This window comes from Panthera tigris, chromosome A2, assembly GCF_018350195.1.
Source record: "Panthera tigris isolate Pti1 chromosome A2, P.tigris_Pti1_mat1.1, whole genome shotgun sequence".
In the NCBI taxonomy this organism is placed as follows: domain Eukaryota; kingdom Metazoa; phylum Chordata; class Mammalia; order Carnivora; family Felidae; genus Panthera; species Panthera tigris.
This window is the reverse complement of record NC_056661.1, coordinates 69,877,673-69,899,105: the sequence shown is the minus strand read 5'-3', so window position 1 is coordinate 69,899,105 and position 21,433 is coordinate 69,877,673. Positions and strand designations below refer to the sequence as shown.

Genomic DNA, 21,433 nt, shown 5'->3' with positions numbered 1-21,433 from the left:
AAAACATTCATTTAATCCAAAATCTAATAATTTTAATAAACTCCAAGATCCACATGTGTTAAGACAAAAACTTCTATATCCCTTCAATTGCGAGATGGCTCCTTGAATTTACATTTATAGAAAGGTAAATGTGATAATACACGCCTAAATTACATAGTTCTTTTAAATTTCATATTTTATGTGAATGACAAAAATCACTGAAGCATATGTGCAATTCCTGAAAAAATTAAAGAGAGAATTACCCTGTAATCCTGCAATTCTACTTCTGGGTTCACACTCAAAAGAATACAGATATCTGTATACCAACGTTCATAACAGCACTATTCACAAAAGCCAAAAGATGGAGACAACCCAGATATCTATCAACTATAATTTGAAGTGGATAAACAAAGTGATACATACATACAATGGAATATGCTTTTAAAAAGGAAGGAAACTCCGCAATATACTATAACATGAATGAACCTTAAAGACGTTATGTTATGTAAAATAAACCAGACACAAAAGGACAAATACTGTATGATTCCACTTATATGAGGTACTTGGAATAGCCAAACTCAGAGACAAAAAACAGAATAGTGGCTGCCAGCAACTGGAGAGAGGGGCACTAGAGAGTTATTACTTTAATGAGTACAGAGCTTAAGTTTGGAAGATGAAAGTTCTGGAGAGGATGGTGGGGATAGTGCACGATAACATAAATGTTCTCAATGTCACTGAATTGTACACGTAAAAATGGTTAGAATGCTAGATTTCATGTTATGTATATTTTGCCACAATTAAAACAAACAACCAAAAAAGAAACACTGGATCAAGAAATATAGAGTCCTCCTAACAAATCAGGCCAAAGGGTGATAATGAAGCTTTGGACACTGTATGTAAAATAGAGATGCAATTTTTTCTAGGAAGCTATGTTATATAGCTTTCCTCAGTTTCTCAAAATGTTCAGAGATCCTAGAAATATTCATATTCCCACTACCTTTAATCCAACGAAGTGAGAAAAATATGAAAATAATTTCAGTAGGACTTTTCAAAACTATCTCCAGGATGTCCCAATCAATATATATAATACAGTATAGTTACATTCAAGCCCTGCACACACAAAATCTTCAAATAAACTCCTGTTGGTATGAGGTAAGTACCTACTATTTAACCAACTGTCCAATATAGTTCTCCAAAATCTAATGCAGTATATTAAACATGAATAAGAGAATAAGGGAATAACATCTAGGAATCTGTTTCAAATAGAAAATTAAATGAACCAACAAAGCTAAAGAAGATTATAGTATTGTTTCAAGGCAGAGAGATAAGGAGGCATCAGTGTCTGAAACAATGAAAGCTATAAAGTTAAATATAGTACCTGGGACTCAGATACTAACGCTAACCAGTGTCAGTTTCTGTAACTCCTATAATTTAAGAACAGTATCCCCAACTTCCACCTGGAAGCCTTTTATAGGAAAAGACTGGCAGTCTCGACAACACAAAAATGCAAACCATTAGTATAGTAAAAGATACAAAACGAAGTTAACAGGCAAATAGACTGAAAATATCTGCCACATATCCAACAGTCAATGGATTAATATCTCTACACAAAGAACTCCTACCAATCAATAAGGAAAAGGTGAAACTCAATAGGGAATGGACAAATTATAAAAACTGTTTCCCCCTGCTTCATTTTTCAACTCTTAAAATGCTGTTCACAGGTTCTTCACAGCATGGTTTCCTAGGACTGGTCTTCCACACATAAAAGTTGTCATCAACTCACCCTCTGAATTACCCGCACAGACCTGATTTTTACCTGAGTAAAAATTAACCTCATTTTTTCTGGCAAAGGACTTGTAGTTAGAGTATATAGGTACAATTCCATGATGAAAAGACAACCTAATTTTTAAAATGGGCAGAGGATATGAATAGACATTTCTCCAAAGATATACAAATGGCTGATATCACATGAGAAGATGCTCAACATCATTAGCCATCAGAGAAATGAAAATCAAAACAATGAGATACAGTTTACAGCTACTAGGATGGCTAGAATCAAAAAAAAAAAAAAAACAATAATGACAAGTGTTGGCAAGGATATGAAGAAATCAGAACTTTCATATACTGCTGATGGGAACTGCAGCTGCTTTAGAAAACAGTCTGGCCGTTCCTCAAAATGTGAAACGTAGAGTTACCATATGGCCCAGCAATTCTAATCTTAAGTATATACCCAAGAGAAATGAAAACATGATGTTCGCATGAAAACTTGTACATGAATTTTCACACCCCCATTATTCATAACAGCTCAAACTCAAATGTCTACCATTGGCCGATGGATAAACAAATGATGGTATATTCATATAGTAAGATACTATCTAGCAATAAAAAGGAATGAAGTACCGAAACAAGCTACAACATGGATGAACATGAACATTTGGTGAAAGACAACAACCAAAAAAGACCACATATTGCAGAATATCATGTTATGAACTACCCAGAATAGGCATATATATATAGGCAGTAGATGTAATTGCATAGGGCTAGGAGTGGGTGGGGTAGGAGTAAAAATCCAAACACTCCTAACAGGTACAGAACTTCTTTTGGGGGTGATGAAAATACTTTAAAATTGATTGCAGTGATGGTTGCACCATTTTGCTAACGTACTAAAAATCAATGTATATTTTTTTTTTAATTTTTTTTTAACGTTTATTTATTTTTGAGACGAGAGAGACAGAGCATGAACGGGGGAGGGTCAGAGAGAGGGAGACACAGAATCGGAAACAGGCTCCAGGCTCTGAGCTGTCAGCACAGAGCCCGACGCAGGGCTTGAACTCACAGACCATGAGATCATGACCTGAGCCGAAGTGGGCCGCTTAACTGACTGAGCCACCCAGGCGCCCCATCAATGTATATTTTAAATGGGTAAATTCTATGGTATGTGAACTATATCTCAATCAAACTGTTACTTTTTTAAAGGATTGTTTTTTTCTATTATATCCCTAGCTTCTAAAACAGTGCCTAGAAATATCAGGAATTCGAAAAAATTCTGATGGAATGGAAAAATAAATTTCAAAAGGCAGATAAACTATTATAAAACTTTCATACCCAAAGTGATGAAATTACTGCATGTTGGCATCGCTGGAGCAATGTATATGTGCGGGCATGTTTTCCGTGAAAGGAGATGAGACTGAAAAACTCAGCATGAGCAAGACCTTGAAAACAGTCTGGAAGCCAGGCTAAGGAATTTATATTATCCTGAATCAATGGGCAGGGAAATAAGATTTTGAGGATGGTAATAACATAATCAGATTTGGGTTTTATACATGCAAAGTTTAAGTAGAGAGTCATTACTTCTATCCAAAGGTGAAATTGAGCAATAAAATGCCTTACAAGTAGAGCAATACCCCACAGGTAAGAATGAGTAAGAGTTGGGTGAAGATTCAAGAAGCAAGTATCAAAATATAAGAATCTGGGGCGCCTGGGTGGCTCAGTCGGTTAAGCACCCGACTTGGCTCAGGTCCTGATTTCACCAGTTCCAATCGCGAGTGGGGCTCTGTTCTGACAGCTCTGAGCCTGGAGCCTGCCTGTCTCTCTTCCCCTACCACCACCCCCTCCCCACGCTTGTGTGTGTGTGTGTGTGTGTGTGTGTGTGTGTGTGTGTGTGTGTGTTCTCACGCGCTCTCTCTGTCAAAAATAAATAAAAACATTTTTTTAATTTTAATATGTAAGAATCTTTAAAAAAAAATTGTTTTCATATTTGTTCACTTCTGAGACAGAGAGAGACACAGCATGAGTAGGTGAAGGGCAGAGAGAGAGGGAGACACAAGAATTCAAAGCAGGCTCCAGGCTCGGAGCTGTCAGCACAGAGCTCAACGTAGGGCTGGAACTTACTAACGGTGAGATCAGGACCTGAGTCAGACCTTAATTGACTAAACAACTCAGAAGCGTCTCAACACCTAATCTTTATGGATTTTTATTATTACACACAACGCACCCCCTCATACACAAACACACAGACTGACATCCATACACACACATTAATGCCGGCCCCGGCACTAAAATCACTCCCATAGTCAAAACCCTGTATGGACCTCAAGTGTGATGGGGGCAAAATTCACTATGACCACTATCAGAAAATTATTTAATACAATCATCTAGGCAGGGTCTTCCTCAGTATTGTAACTTAGGACCACCAACTAAGTGCCCTGTTCTACCTTTTTGAAAGGACTCCAACCCATCACAAATGTGGTCTCAGGGACTGCAAAGCAAGGCCACTGTCAGCTCGTCATGGCCTCATAACTACAGGGTGAGGTAGCATCTCAAGGCGCTGAGCCCACCAACGGCCCCCATGCACCAACCAAAAGCAGAAGGGAGGTCGCGACCCAGCGACTGCGCAAGCCGCTGGGAGGTGATACCTAAGGGCATTCCCCTTGCCGAAACCCACGTGGCACACAAACGCAGCAGCCCAGGCTGCGGGGACAAACGTTTCCGGGGATAAAAGAGACCGGGACGCTAGGGCCCACAGAGCATCTAACCTGTCAGAGATATAAACACAATTCAGCCAAAAGCGTGTGGTTTCCTCCCGGAAGTGGGAAAGTGGGTGGGACTAGCCCGCAGGCCCGCAAGCCCCGCAGAGAGCAGTTGAGACTTCCAGTGCGTCATCCTCCAGGGGCTAGAGCGCCGGGGTGCGCCAGCCGCTCCAGCGCTGCGGCTCTGGGTTAGGGCATCCAAGTTGGCGCTCCAGCCTGAGAATGGTAGATTGTGGCTTCATCTTCTGTCCCGCACGGGGAAGGGAGTCGTCTCTTCAGATCCCCTCTTTTTGTTTTGTGTCCGCAGCATACTCAGTCCAGCAGCGCTAGGCGAGGAAATTTAAACACCTGGCTTCTATTGCTCCTCATAGGATCTGGAGCTTTAGTTGAAGTCCAAGTGATGATGTTTTGGGGTGATGGTGGGGCTCGGAGCTGACAGCCAAGAAAGAATCCTTGAAGACGTCTTTGGTGCAAAAAGGTGATTTTATTAAAGTACGGGGACAGGACCTGTGGGCAGAAAGAGCTGCGCTGGGGTTGTGAAGAGCAATGGTTATATACTATGGAATTAGGGGAGGTTAAGATACAAGGGAGGCCTCCAGAGGGACTTCCCCATGCTAAAGATGACTCCTAAGATATGAGGCCTTGCTATTATCAAGCTAAGGTTGTTTTTCCTCTAGTAAGGCGTTAACATTAGGACGGTAGGGGGTTCCTGGAAAAAAGTTGTACTCTGTGTTTGTCTCAAGTATTTGTCAGTGGGCTGTAGGTTTTAAGGAAATTTAATTTTACCTGCCATTTCCTTCTTGTCTTTCTTCCCCACATCACTGCTGAGGGGAGGGTGATACTAGGAACTTCAGGAAACTGAGTCTATGGGTTTCTGAAGATTAGGCTATTGATAAGATTGCCTTTTTCTTGTAATTTACTAAGATATTTGTAAACTGTTGGAGACTCTTGTCCTGTATGACTGTGATCTCTATTATTTAACCATTTGTTTTCTTTCCTTTGTTCTTGAGCAGCCAGGAGTGCCTGAGGAATGTCACACATATCCCTGTGGGGGGCAGGGGGTGGAGGGGAACAGTAGCTTGTACTTTGTCTTCAACTTACTTTATTCTCCCTCATTACAAAGATGTGGTTTCAGGCCATCTGAATCCCATTCTGGCTCTGAAGTCCATCTTGCCCCATTTAGCTGAGAAATTTGGCAACACTAAATTTTCTTTTATTCACCAAATATTTATTAAGCCTACTATGCTCCAGGGAATGCAAGGGTAAGAAAAAGCTTTAAACTCGGTGAGTTAAGTAGTAAAATGAACAACAGAATTGACCTCATAGATTTGTAAAGAGGATGTAAATCACTTAGTGTCTGGCACTTTGTAAATGATCCATAACTGTTAACTATCCTTATTTTCATTTTGATTTTTTCACTGCTGTCATCACCCCATTACCATCCTTTACTTTTTTAATGTCAAATGTGAAGTCCAAGAAGTAGAGTCTCTCTATTGGTCAGTCCCCTAAATTTGATGTGTTCCATAACCAGACTAATCAAGTTTAATCTAAGGGGTAATCTTCAAACTCTTAATCAAACATCCCTATTAGAAATCAAATAAGAGGGGTGCCTGAATGGCTCAGTAGTTTGAGCCCCACATCGGGCTCTGTGCTGACAGCCCAGAGCCTGAAGCCTGCTTCGGATTCTGTGTCTCCCTCTCACTCTGCCCTTCTCCTGTTCATGCTCTGGCTCTCTCTCTTTCTCAAAAATAAATAAACATTAAACAAATTTTAAAAAAATCAAATAAGGGGCGCCTGGGTGGCTAGGTCATTTAAGCATCGGACTTCGGCTCAGGTCCTGATCTCATGGTTCCTGAGTTCGAGTCCTGTACTAGTCTCCACAATGACCGTGGGGAACTGGTTTGGGATTCTCTCTCTCTCTCCCTCTCTCTGCCCCTCCCCAACTTGCATGCACGCTCTCTCCCTCTAGCTCTCTCTTTCAAAATAAATCAATAAGCTTTAAAAAATAAAATTAAATTATATACATGTACTATGTATGGTATTGATATATATTGTGTGCACAATAAAACTTTCACAAGGGGCACTTGGGTGGCTCAGTTGGTTAAGTGACCAACCCTTGATTTCCACTCAGGTCAAGATTTCATAGTTCTTGAGTTCAATCCCTGCATCAGGCTCTGTGCTGAGAGTGCAGAGCCTGCTTGGGATTCTCTCTCTCTCTATCTCTCTCTCCCCCCACCCGTGCCTCCCCTACTCTTGCTCTCTCGAAATAAATAAACTTAAAAAAAACTTTCACAAAAAGTAGAGTTTTTAAAAACTGAGATAAAATTTTAATCGAAGTTCTATTATTTTCTTCCCATGCAACAAATGGGTTGTGGTACATAAGTTCCATCACTTTGGAGTCTCCTGGCTAAAGAGCACATTATCAAAGTGGCCTGTCTTTAAATTAGGAATCTCCAGAATAGCTGTTTAGGAAGAATTTAATCAAATTTTGAGGTGCTTGAACTATTTGAGTACAACAGAGGAAATAAAATGGGCATCCATTGCATAATCATCATCAATCTGACACTAACTATTGACTTCTTAAATTTCCAAAGAAAGATTAAGATCACAGTGCCTTACATGAAGTTTGATATTTCACAGAATAAATCAAATAACAAAAACCTTATGAGGTTTTGTGTATGTGTATTTCATGCAATATTCATGAAAATGAACTCTGGATCAATTAGTTCTGCATGTTTACTTTCCAAATAGGAAAGCATAAAATATACTTTCTTTGACCATTTGCTTGAAAACTCAGAATTTACATTTCTATCACTGGACTTACATCTGCTAAAGTTTTAACCTAAATTTAATATGGAGTTCAAAATACAGTGAATAATGTTGGTATGTATCCAACAGATACTTATTCCTCTCTTACTCCTTTGTAACAAAACTCATATTTTGTTCAGATGGCTATCCTATTCCCAGCATTAAAAAATAATACTAATTAAATTTAAAACAATAACCATACTGAATTCTTCTAGGAATGTTATTGGTCCAAAGATGAGCAAGTGACACAAGTTGGTTCAATCAGACTGAAGGGAAAATACTTCCACTTCTTGCTTAGGGCAGTTTCTAACACATTGTCCTCTTGATGTGGAAACATCTAGCCCATGCTGCCATCTTGCCAACCACAAGAGAATAAAGCTGATGCTGAGGACAACTGAGTGAAGTGATAGAAATGTCATTCCAAAGCTGGAACTCACCCTCTTTCTGAAGTTCTTGTAGGGTTATCTAATACGTTTCCCTATTTTCTGATAGAGGTGGTATGAAGATTAAATGAGTTTAGATAGCACTGGTAATGTTGTAAGTGCTCAAAAATATTAGTTATTATTGTCCAGTCAGCTTGAGGCAGAGTTTCTAATTCTTATAGCCAAAATTATCCAATCTGATACTCTCTGTTTCCTATATGTTTAAGAAAAGTATCTGTTTTGCTACCTCTTACCTTATAAGGAACCAGGACAGGGATAGGAGGTGGAGAGATGAGAGGGGTTGACTATAGTGCTGTCAATGTGGGGCACTATTAAGTGGTGAAATGTCTCTTTTGAGAAATGCACTCAATAGTGACAGGAGCTAATCCAGCATATCCAGTCTATCTTTCAGCAGCAGCCCAGAACTATCAAATCTGGATAGTTACTACATATGGTAGTTGTTCATATATATGGAAGTATCATTTTCAGCATATTAATGTTCTACTACCTTACTAAGTTGTCTTATTGTTTGGAGTTGATTCTTTTAGATTTTCTATGATTACAGTCTCATTGAGATAGAGTTTTACCTAATCCTTTCCAAGTTTTATACCTCTAATTTCACATATCTAATTGTATTGGCTAGTTATTTCCAATAAAAATATTTAATAATAGTGAAGACAGTGGGATTCTTTGTCTTATTCCTACCTTTAATGGGATACCTCTAGTTTTCCCATTAAGTATGCTGCTGGTTTGGGAGACTGAGGTAAATCTTTTATCTTTTATCACGTTAAGGAAGTATCCAGCTATTAAGAGAATAGGGAAAATTTTGACACAGGGGCCTTGAGAAAACAGAATGAAGCATGCCACTACATCTTGTCATAAAAGTAATTGTAAACAGACAATATTTACCTCAAAGACACTAACAAAATTAACATTAGCTAGGTTGGAATGAATGTCCTTTCTTACTTATCTTGCATACTATCATCATGAGATTGAATGATGACTAGTTTGTTTACAAGAAATTTCGCCATGATATCCTGTTTTTTAACCCTGGGAAAGTTCTTTGTTCTTACAGAATGTCACCTTTAATGCAAAGTCTATGCTTGTTCTACACATTTATTATGGGAAATTACATGCTTTACTATAGTCTGGTTATAAAGTTGCATCTGTTCAAATATGCTGTAGAAAATAGGAACAATTTGTAATGATAAAGAGATTAGGTTGTCAAGAGATCTAACAATCCTAAATTTGTATGCAACTTACAGCAGAGGTTTGATATATGTGAAACAAAAAGTGAAAGGAGACTTAGAAAAATCAACAATTATAGTGAGTGATTTTAACCTTCGTCTCTCAGCAATTAATAGAACAAGTAGACAAAAACAACAGTGAGTGTATAGAAGACTGGAAAACATTATCAACCAACTTGACCTATTAATATTTATAGATTACTTTGTAAAAAGCAAAATGTATCTTTATTATGCTGGTTCATAAATCTCAATAAATTTAAACAGATTAAAATTACTTAATATGTTATCTAGCTGTAATATAATTATATAACAATTAAATTAGAATAATATAATCAAATCATATTTATATTACAGAATATAATTAAATTAGAAATCAGTAACAGAAAGATATCTGGGGAAACTCCCAATATTTTGAAATTAAACAACATTTTTTAATGTTTATGTATTTATTTTGAGAGAGAGAGAACATGAGCAGGGAAAGGGCAGAGAGAGAGAGAGGCAGAGAGAGAAAATCCCAAGCAGGCTCCATGCTGTCATCACAGAGCCCAACATGGGGTTCAAACTCACAAACCCTGAGATTATGATCTGAGCTGAAATCAAGAGTCTGACGCTTAACTGGCTAAGCCACCTAGATGCCCCCAACATATTTTTAAATAGCCCATGGGTCAAAGAAGAAATCACAAGGAAACTGAAAAATATGTTGAACTGAATAAAAATAAAAACATATCAAAATGTGTAGAACACAGTGAAAGTGATGCTTAGAGGGAAAAATCATAGCTCTATATGTTTCATTAGAAAAAAGGAAAATCTAGGAGCGCCTGGGTGGCTCAGTTGGTAAGCGGCCGACTTTGGCTCAGGTCATGATCTCACGGTCCGTGAGTTCGAGCCCCGCATCAGGCTCTGTGCTGACAGCTCAGAGCCTGGAGCCTGTTTCAGGTTCTGCGTCTCCCTCTCTCTGACCCTCCCCTGTTCATGCTCTGTCTCTTCCTGTCTCAAAAATAAATAAAACGTTAAAAAAAAAAATTAAAAGAAAAAAGGAAAATCTAAAATAAATTAGACTCCCACTTTAAGAAATTAGGAGAGGGGCACCTGGATGGCTCAGTTGGTTAAGCGGCCGACTTCGGCTCAGGTCATGATCTCGCGGTCCGCGCGGTCCGTGAGTTCGAGCCTCACGTCGGGCTCTGTGCTGACAGCTCAGAGCCCGGAGCCTGTTTGAGATTCTGTGTCTCCCTCTCTCTGACCCTCCCCCATTCATGCTCTGTCTCTCTCTGTCTCAAAAATAAATAAACATTAAAAAAAAAAAAAAAGAAATTAGGAGAAAAAAAACAAAAGTAGGAGTGAAGGAAATAAAGATACTTTTGGAAATTAATTGAATAGAAAATGTGCTTCTTCTAAAAGACTAAATTAGTAAGCCTCTAGCTAAAGATCTGATCAATCAAAAAAAGAAGGGGTGGGGGAGGACACAAGTTACCAATATTGGGAATGAGAGAAATGAGCACAGATCTTAACAGACATTAGTAAAAAAATAAGAGATTCTGCTTCTAGTGGTAGCTGAGTACTTCCTATTGGACTAGCCCTCCTGTAGGTAAAAACTGTAAACTCTGGGCCAAGTAGAAAAAATAACTACCTGAAGGTAAAGAGAGAACATCACAAGAAGATGTATACCGGAGAGGAGTTAATCCTTTTGTAAAAAAAGAAAAAGAAAAGAAAGAAGGAAAAGAAGAAAAAAAAAGAAATGGGACACTGTCAACTTCCCATTTGTATGGCTTTTTGTTTGAGGGAGAATCCCAGTTGTTATCCTCAGTCCCAGGAGACAGAGTTTGGGACAACTAGAAGAGCTGGAAAGTAGGGAATAATCTAAGAAAGGAAGTCCCAATTAGGAAAGAAGTCAAAAAGGAAGAAGACCAAATTCTGTGTACAAACTGCCCATATTTTTGGCTGACACATGAAACACACATGTGTGGAGCAGGCTTTTAAGGTATCTAAGACTCAAAAATTGAAAAGAGACATTATCTCCTGTCTACCACAGCTGAGACTGACAACTGAAAAGAGAAACAGACAAACCCACAATTATAGTTGGAACTTTCTTTCCTTTTTTTTTTTAACTTATTATAGTTGGAGATTTCAACACTCTTCTCTTAGTAGTTAGTATGAGATCTAGATTAAAATTTAGTGAAGACTTAAAGGTCTGAATAGTATTATCAACCACATTGACCTGTTACTATAAAGTAATATAAAGTGTCCTATAAAGGACACTGCACTCGACAACTGTAGAATACACATTCTTTTCAAATACACATGATTTGTTCACAAAGATAGATCATTTCCAGGCTATGAAACAAATCTCAATAAATTTTAAAACATTAAAATCATACATTATGTTTTCTAACAATAATGAAATTAAATCAGAAATAAGTAAAGCAAAATACCTGGAAAATCCCTAAATATTCGTAGCTACTTAGAAGGTAATTTATAGCTTTAAATACTTGTTTTAAAAAAGAAGAAATGTGTAACTCATGATCTAAATTTCTACCTTAAGAAACTAGAAAAGGTAAAGCAAGTAAAGCCAAAGAAAGTAGAAGGAAGGAAATAATAAAAATAAAAGTATAAATCAATGAAATAGAAAACTAAAAACAGATTATATTTACAAGACCAAAGATTAGATCTTTGACATGTCCACAAAACCCATAAATTGCTAGCTAGACTGATTAAGAAATAAAACACAAATTAACAGTATCAGGGATGAAAAAGGAGTTATCACTAGAGATCCCACAAACATTAAACATTTTGAAGATTGAATCAACATTCCAAGATATCCTGAGAGGCAAGAGGTCAGCCATAGGGTTTTGGCCACTCTGGGAAAGGAACATAGCCATGAGTGAGACAGTTCTCTTGAACTGAGGGAGCTCCTAGAAGGTAGGGTAATGAGCTCTTCATGCCAGGTAGTGTGTCTCAACAACTACCATCAACTTGTGAGAGGAAGAGAAACAAATGTGGGGAGAATCAGGTATTTAAGACATAAGAATTATTCAACAAAAGAAGGGGGAGCACCTGGGCAGCTCAGTTGGTTAAGTGTCCAACTTTGGCTCAGGTCATGATCTCATGGTTTGTGAGTTTGAGCCCCACGTTGGGCTCTGTGCCGACAGGTCAAAGCCTGGAGACTGCTTCAGATTCTGTATCTCCCTCTCTCTGCCCTTCCCCCGCTCACACTCTGTCTGTCTCTCTCTCTCTCAAAAATAAATAAACATTAAAATTAAAAAAAAATTTTTAAAGGAAAAAATAAATTAGGTAAAGCTTCCTGGAAGATGTCCTAAAAAGACAGGCTGGATTTAGACAAAGGAAAAGAAGAACATTTCCCCCTGAGGAAATACTGTGACACAAAGCATAGAACTGAGAAAAGTAACAGCTAATTTCTAAAATTATATAAACTTTATGTGAGCTTACAAGTATGCTGTGGGTAGTCTTTTAAAAAACTTTTTATTTTGAAATAATTATAGATTCACGGGAAGCTTAAAAAAAGAATGTAGAGGGAGGTCCTGTGTACCAGGACCCAGCTTTCTCCAATAATAACATCTTTTGTTGACTATACTACAATATTGAAACCAGGAAATTGATGTTGGCATACTCTAAGAACTTATTCAGATTTCACCAGTTTTCCACACACTCCTGTGTGTGTGTGTGTGTGTGTGTGTGTGTGTGTACATGTGTGTAGTTCCATTCAGTTTTATCACATGTTTAGATTAATGTAACCACCATCCCAATCAAGGATCCCTGGTGCTACCCTTTCATAGCCAGTCAATTCCTGTCTTTACTGCCCCCACCCCCACCTCGTAACCCCTGGAAGCCACTAATCTATTCTCCATCTCTATAATTTTGTGACAAGCATGCTCTCTTTTCAGTTAAAATATAGCTTTAATCAGACCCATTGTTATTTTGTGAGAGCAAAATTTTGTGTGAGCCTCTTCACCTGGGACTTTCAAACTTCTCTTGAATCTTTTCATTTAGTTGTCAAATGTTCCAGGACAAGTTTTACCAAAGTTATTGCAAACCAACTGTCTTTAAATTTGTATTCTCTAGTTCTTCCCTCTTACTTCTAGAAGATGATTTTGTCAAATACTTTATACACCAACTGTGCCCATCAGATGTGAATGTTTTTTACCTCACTAGGTGTGGCTGGTTTTTATTTTTGCTTTTATTTTGCTTTTAGTTTTGCTTATTTTTGGTTTTATTTTTGACAGATTTACTGTCAGTATATCTTCATTGATGCTTTCTTCCACTTAAAAAGCATAAACATTCTTACTAATATCTGTTATTTACTGTGGAAACTTTCTCTGAAAGTGTTCCCTCCTCTAAGATCATTATCTGATCCCCCCATTTCTGTCATCCCCATTTAACTGCTTCTTTCATGTGCACACATGTTCTTAACCCTGTTGCAAGTGAATATTGATTATCTGTGTCAGACAAAGTCCTAGCCACAAAGAGAGATGCAAACTGTATATACTAACAGCTTAAGTTCAGCCAGGGCACACAAATGTGATCCTATTAACTAATGCCAAAATATTTCTGTACTAGTTGATAAATAGCTGATACCATAAGACCCTAGTTCCCTAACCCACAACAATAACCTTAGGCACAACTAGGTCCCATCTCTGAGACCCATATGACATCCTATTATCCAGCAACCAAAGGTCTGGCATTATAGACAGCTTCTGTTATGATATTTTGAATATCATTCCTTTTTCTACCACTAAATACAATGTGGGAAAATGTGATAAAATTCTATATTAATGATTTTTAAAGTTTTATGAAAACTCAGAGAATAGAGTACTCTTTGACAATAGCAGGTAAGGTGAAAAGTGAAGAGAACATCCAGGAAAAGTTTACAGAGTATATTAGTGTTTCCCAATTTTTGATAAATAATAGTAATAATCAATACCATTTATTAAGTGTTTACTATGTCATGGGCTCTGCACCAAATTCCTTTTACAAACATTTATTACATTTATTCCTCACAAAACTGCAAGACATATATAATTACAATTTTATTTTACAGATGAGCATTGTTGGTCTTCAATTCATACTGATACAGCTGAACCAGTTATTCAAAGCCATCCATTTTTATTAGTCACAGTTTTTGTTGTTATCCATCAGCACATGGACTACTCCAATTATTAAGAATTTTGAACATCATTCCTACAGGTAAGAAAATGGAGACTAAGAATAAATCAGTGGCCAAAGATCATGTAACAAAGAGCTAAGTTTTTCGTTCTTAAGTCTAAAGTTCATGCTCTAAATCACTTTCTTAACTACATTTCAGAAATGTGGTTTTTCCTCATATCTTTTAGGAAGATAAAATGGTACCATATGTTTTTTAACTTCCTAAAGCCCGCCATAAAAACAAACAGAAGAAGTAGGGTAGGGAAGCCAAAACATCAATAACACACTAGGTGACAAAGTATTCTCATGAACTAAAATTTGAGTAGGTAGGAATCAATCTCCAATAGTAACAAACATGCATGGCATTATCAGCAGCTACACAGGAGGGAGCAGAGAAAAAAGAGGGTCTTCTGATAGCCCTGAGAGCTGGAAAGTCCCCAAATTACTATAAGTATTCTCAGAAATACTCATAAGGCCAATCTGAGAATAGCCAAAACTGGATGAAGTTTTGAAGACTCCCAGTCCCAAATAACAGTAGGACTAGAGCAGTCTGAGTCCTATAAACTCTCAATTCTAAGCGATGGAAGTTTTTTTACAGGACAAAGCCCACATTAAGAAACTGCTGAAACTAAAATTGAGCAGAGCAAATTGAGCAGTTAGGAATAGAGAAGGCAAAGGAAACGAGATGCAATCATAGGGGGAGGAGCACTTTATGAAAACAACATAAGAGGGAGCTCTAGAACTGAGACATTAAGAAGGTTATCCTTAGGTTACATCCTCCACTAGTATAGAAATACTCACCTCACTTAAGCATGAGCAAGCAAATAAATCACACAACTGAATCCTTTATAAAGTTATTGTTGAAGAAGATCATTAAGAAGACAGTGACCTGTGAGCTGGACTCAGGCACTAGGTGGCTCCTCATCCCCTTTCTGTCCTTGGAATGTGGGTTCTACTTGACTTTCTTATGCCCAGAGGCTGCCCCAGAACATAGTATTGAGATGGCGATGTGGTGTTGAGAACACCTGCATGGTATATGTGACTGAATCCAGTTAAGGCCTCTATATAAACTTTTAAGAGTTGGCGGGCCAGCACAGAGACTCACTTGTCTTGCTGCCAGCAAACACAAACCTTGTATATAAGTTCCTTTTGCTGCCACCTACTAACCTAGAATGGCTTGTGTTTTTGTTTGGTCTCTTCCTGCCCTCTGTGTACAGGGGCTAGTTTCAGATTTCACCTAGGAAGCTCCTGAGAGGTTTCAAACCAATGGTTACTGTGAGAAAAAAGGAGTAAGGAACAAAATAACATCTCTATACACAATTAAGGCACACTAAAAAGAAATGGCCACAAATAGGTGAAAACATCACAATTCCCAAATCAGGCAAAAAAGTGAAATATTAGCCCAAACTTCATTAATCTGATTTAAAACAATAGGGGCACCTGGGTGGCTCAGTCAGTTAAGCATCTGACTCTTGATTTTGGCTCAGGTCATGATCTCATCGTTCATGGGTTAGAGCCCTGCATTGGGCTCTGTGCTGACAGTGCAGAGGCTGCTTGGGATTCTCTCTCTCCCTCTCTCTGCACCCCCCTGCTCTCTCTTTCTCAACATAAATAAACTTAACCTCCCCCAGCCCCAAAAATATAGCAACAGCAAGAACAGACAGAGACAGGGAGCTCAGTAATCCCCCAGGACTTTCAAAAAAAACTTAGGTATATAATAAAAGAAGTACTAAAAACCTAAAGAGAAGAGAAAATGCTAAAATAAGAAAGAGGAGGGAGAAAAGGACATAAGTATAAGAAGGATGGCTGATTTCACTTCAGAAAAAGATGAAGGTCAGAAGAAAATGAAACCTCTCCACTGTGATGAAAGGGAAGAAACTGTCAACCTAGAATCTAGATTTATGTTTGAAGACATACTATTAAACATGCTTGGTAAAAGAAAATATAAAATAAATTTACAAAGTTTACAAAAACAATAAAATCACTACACACTGAAACCTATGGGATGTATGTAAAGTAGTGATCAGAAGAAAATTCAATACACTAGATACTATTGTCAATCAAAATTAAAGAATTAAAATAAGTGAATTAAATTCCCAGATACAAAATGAGGCAAAAAAGCCCTATAAGCCAAAAGAAATCAAAAGAAGGAAATAATGAGAGTAAAAACACAAATTAGTGAGGTAGAGAATAGAAAAGCAGCAGACGTAATTAGGTCAAAATCTGGTTTGAATAGATTTATTGAAATGCATGTAATCACTTAAAGTGAACAATTCAATGGCTTGTACTATATTTGTGCAACGATGACTGCAATCAATTTTAGAACTTTTTTTAAAGTTTATCTATTTATTTTTGAGAAAGAGAGAGAACCAACAAGAGAGGGGCATAGAAAGAGGAGGACAGAGGATCTGTAGCAGGTTCTGTGCTGACAGCAGAGAGCCAGATGTGGGGCTCAAACTCATGAACCATGATATCATGACCTGAGCTGAAGTCAGACATTTAACCAACTGAGCCACTAGGCACCCTTCAATTTTAGAACATTTTAATCACCTCAAAAAAGAACTCCTACATGCCTTGGCTGTCAATCCCCAATATCCTCACTCACTTTCCCAGCCCTAGGCAACTAGTACTTTATTTCCTGTCTCTATAGATATAAACTATTCTAGCTATTTATAAAAGAATCATACAACATGAAGTTTATGTGACTGGTTTACACTTAGTGTAATATTCTCAATGTTCATCACTATAGCAAAATTATTTATAAAATCTATAGATAAAAGAGAAATGAGAAAATTTTGCATATAGATGTTAACTATGGTATTAATATTCTTTAGAATATTAATGATTGGAAAATTGTGAAAATCAGGGCACCTGAGTGGCTCACTCAGTTAAGCTTCTGACTTTGACTCAGGTCATGATCTCACCATTCGTGATTTCAAGCCTCACGTCAGGCTCTGTGCTGACAGCTTAGAGCCTGGAGCCTGGTTCAGATTCTGTGTCTCCTTCTCTCTCGGCCTCTTCTCTGCTCATGCTCTGTCTCTCTCTCACACACACACAAAAATTACATGAAAAAAATAAAATTGTGAAAATGCCTAATGGTAGGAGAATGATTAAATAAGGATTTGGGAAGATGGTAGTGGAATAAGAGAGCCTTAAGTTCACCTTCACCTATGAATACAAATAGATGACTGTCAATTTATCTTAAATACCCCAGAAAGTGACCTGAAGACTGACAGAACAAACTCTACAACTAAAGGGAGAGAAGAGGCCACATTAAAGAAGGTAGGAAGTGCAGAGATGGAGTTTGGGAGAGAGACAGATCAAGGTTGCTGTGGTAGGGAAGGAGCTGTGGTCATGGACAAGGGTGAGAGACAGACTAGCACTTGGAGAAGCCCACACAAGGCATATTAATTCCCCATAGCAATTGTCCTAGAAAGCAAGAGGGGCCAAATTTCATGAGTTCTTGCAACCAGCAGGGCATAAAGCCTAGAGTTTTAGGGTCAGTGGCTTGGCTCAGGGAGAGCCCAGGGAGCGTTTGGGTTGCTTTTGGAGAAAAGGCAGGGCAAACAGCCTGTGGACATACAGCATGGAAATAGTGATCTATAGAGCACCTGGAACACACAGGGGTAAGGTTATTTGCTCACCTGAGACCATGTTCTGAAGAGACAGAGTTCACAGAGAGACCCCTCCGGAAACAAAGGAACTGGCAGGAGACATTTCTCTCCCCTGCCCTTCAACATAAGTACAGGGCCACCTGCAGGAATCAGCACAGCACTGACCCTCATACCTAACTTGCTTATATCAAGTCACACACCCCCTACACACCCACCCCACCCTGTGTTCCAGTGGAAACACTGTACCAAGTCAGGCTTGCTTCAGTTTTCACCTTGGCAAGTTCCTTCCCCAAGAAAGATCAGCCCAAACACCTCCCAACACAGCATCTCCTGAACTGGGAGGTTTGCAGAACCTCAAATCCAGTGGTGGGGTGTCAAGTCTCATTTCACAAGCATACCAGAGCATACCTAATTAAAATACATCACATTCAGTTCAGGGACCAAATACTGCCCACAACAGGTAAAGAGAGCTTCTGCAGATGACAGGCTTGAAGGACAAAGCAGCCAGGACACAATAGCAAAGCACACATAGCTCACATTGAAGACACTCCCAAAAGCACCAGGCCCTGGGAACAGGGGACACCACACTGCAGGTCACTACAGGACCTCTTTTCATCAAGACATTACCCTTTAAGAACAGGAGACATAGTTGACTTTCCTAACACAGAAACAGGCACAGAAACTTAGAAAAAATGAGAAGACAGAGGAATTTGTCCTAAATGAAAGAAAAGGACAAGGCCATGGCCAGAAATCTAAGAGGAACAGATATAAGTAACATGCCTGATAGAGAATTTAAAGTAATGATCATAAAGATACTCACTGAATTTGACGAAAGAGTGGAAAACATCAGTAAGACCTTAACACAGAGATAAGGAATAACATAGCAGAGATAAAAGGTTCAATAAATAAAATGGGAATCACACTTGATGGAATAAACACCAGGCTTGAAAAAAGCAGAGAAATGAATTAATGATCTAGAACACAGAGTAATGGGAAGTAATGAGGCTGAACTAAAGAGAGGAAAAAGAACTATGCAAAATAACAATAGACATACAGAAATCAATGATGCCATCAAGCATAATAACATTTGTACTATAGGGATCCCAGAAGTAGAAAGAGAAAACAGGGCAGAAAATGTATTTGAAGAAATAATAACTGAAAACTTCCCTAATCTGGCAAAGGAAACAGATATCTAGATCCAGGAGGCACAGAGAACACCACCACCACCACCACCACCCTCCCGCCCCCCCCACCCCACCCCCCGCCCGGCAACAAAAGCTGTTCCATACCAGGACATGTTGTAATTAAAATTGCAAATTTTAGTAATAAAGAAAAAATTTAAAGTAGCAAGACAAAAGAAGACAGTTACATATAAGGGGAAACCCCATAAGGTAATCAGCAGATTTTATATTCAAAGTGCTGAATGGGAAAAGTCTGCAACCAAGAATACTCTACCCAGTAAGGTTACCATTCAGAATATAAGGGGAGACAAAGAGTTTCCCAGACAAACAAAAACTAAAGGAGTTCATGATAACTAAACCAGCCTTCAAGAAATACTAAAGGGAATTCTGAGTGGATCTGAAAGACCAAATGTGACATTTTAAAAATAGGAAACATAAAAGCAGTAAAAATGAATATATCTGTAAAAATCAGTCTAGGAATTCACAAAATAACAGAATATAAAATATGACACCATATACCTAAAACATGGGGAAGAGAGGAGAAAAGAATATGTTCAACGTAAATAACCATTAACTTAATATAGACTACTTTATGCAGAAGATGTTATATACAAACCTAGTGGAAAACACAAATCAAAAACCACTAATATATATGCAAAGAATAAGAAAAAATTCAACTATATTACTAAAGAAAACCAGCAAACCATGAAAGAAAGAGAAGAAAGGACCAGAGAAAAACTTCAAAAATAACCACAAAACAAGTAACAAATTGGCAATAAATACATATCTCTCAATAATTACTTTGAATGTAAATGAACTAAACACTCCAATCAAAAGACATAGAGTGATAGAATGGATAAAAAAGAAAACCAAGACTCATCTGTAAGCTGCCTACAGGAGATTCATTTTAGACCTACAGACAATTACAGATTGAAAGTGGGGGATGGAGAAATATTTATCATGCAAATGGATGTCAAAAGAAACCCATAGTAGCAATACTTATATCAGACAAAACTGACTTTAAGACAAAGACTGTAAAAAGAAACAAAGAAGGGCACTATATAATCATAAAGGGGTAATTCCAACAAGAAGGTATAATAATTGTAGCTATGCAACCAACATGGGAGCGCCCAAATACATATAACACTTAAAAACAAACATAAAGGAACTAGCCAATAGTAATACAATAATAGTAGGGGACTTTAACACCCCACATATACCAATGGACAGATCATCTAATCAGAAAATCAATAAGGAAACATGGTTTTGAATGATACAGTGGACCAGATGGATTTAATAAAACATTCAATCCTAAAACAGAATGCACATTGTATTCAGCTATATATACATGGAGTATTCTCAAGAATAGATTATATATTAGGCCACAAACAAGTCTCAACAAATTCAAAAAGATCGAACTCATCACTATGAAACTAGAAGTCAACCACAAGAAAAAATGTGGAAAGACCACAAACACATGGATGTTAAATAACATGCTACTAAACAATGAATAAGTTAACCAAGGAATCAAAGAAAATATCCAAAAGTACAAGGAAACAAATGAAAATGAAAACACAATGCAATGGTTTAAAACTTTTTCTTTGCTTAGAATCAGCCAGGGGTTCTAAGAGGGAAGTTTATAGCAATTCAGGCCTACCTCAAGAAACGAGAAAAATCTCATTTAAACCAGCTAACATTACACCTAAAGGAGCTAGAAAAAGAACAACAAACAGAAGCACCTGGAGGGCATAGTTAAGCAACCAACTCTTGATTTCAGCCTAGGTCATGCTCTCACCATTGTGACATCGAAACCCATGTTGGACTTCATGCTAGATGTGGAGCCTCCCTCTACCACTTGTGCTCTTTCTCTCTAAAAAAAATGAAACAACACAAAACAAACAAAACCCAAAACTTGCAGAAGGAAGGAAATAATAAACAGTAGAACAGAAATAAATGATATAAAAATAAACAACAACAACAAAACAGTAGAACAGATAAATGAAGCCAGGAGTTAGTTCCTTGAAAAGGTAAACAAAATTCATAAATTTCTATCCAGACTCATAAAAAAAGAGGAAGTATTCAAATAAGTAAAATTACAAATGAAAAAGGAGAAATAACAACCAACATCAAAGAAATACAAATGATGGTAAAAGAATATTGTGACAACTATATCCCAACAAATTGGATAACCGAGAAGAAATGGATAAATTCCTAGAAACATGTAACCTACCAAAACTGAAGTAGGAAGAAATAGAACATATAAATATACTGATTATATGTTCTGAATCAGTAATCAAGAAACTCCCCCAAAACAAAAGTCTAGAACCAGAATTCTATGAAACACTTGAAGAAGATTTAACACTATTCTTATCAAACTATTAAAAAAAAAGTACAAGAGGAAGGAAAACTTCCAAATTCATTCTATGAAGCCAACATTACCTTAATACCAAAACCAGATAAAGACTCCACCAAAAAAGAGAACTACAGGCCAATATC

General features: G+C 37.7%; 1 long non-coding RNA gene across 1 annotated transcript; it reads right to left on the bottom strand.

The window, feature by feature from the left end:
* Nucleotides 1-14,041: 14,041 nt before the first annotated feature.
* LOC122236425 lies at nt 14,042-20,639 on the bottom strand. The gene is made up of 3 exons (XR_006214478.1): nt 20,595-20,639; nt 17,787-17,896; nt 14,042-14,178 (listed from the first exon to the last, which is right to left on the bottom strand). It is a non-coding gene; the product is annotated as an uncharacterized LOC122236425 (long non-coding RNA).
* Between the last annotated feature and the right edge of the window lie 794 nt (nt 20,640-21,433).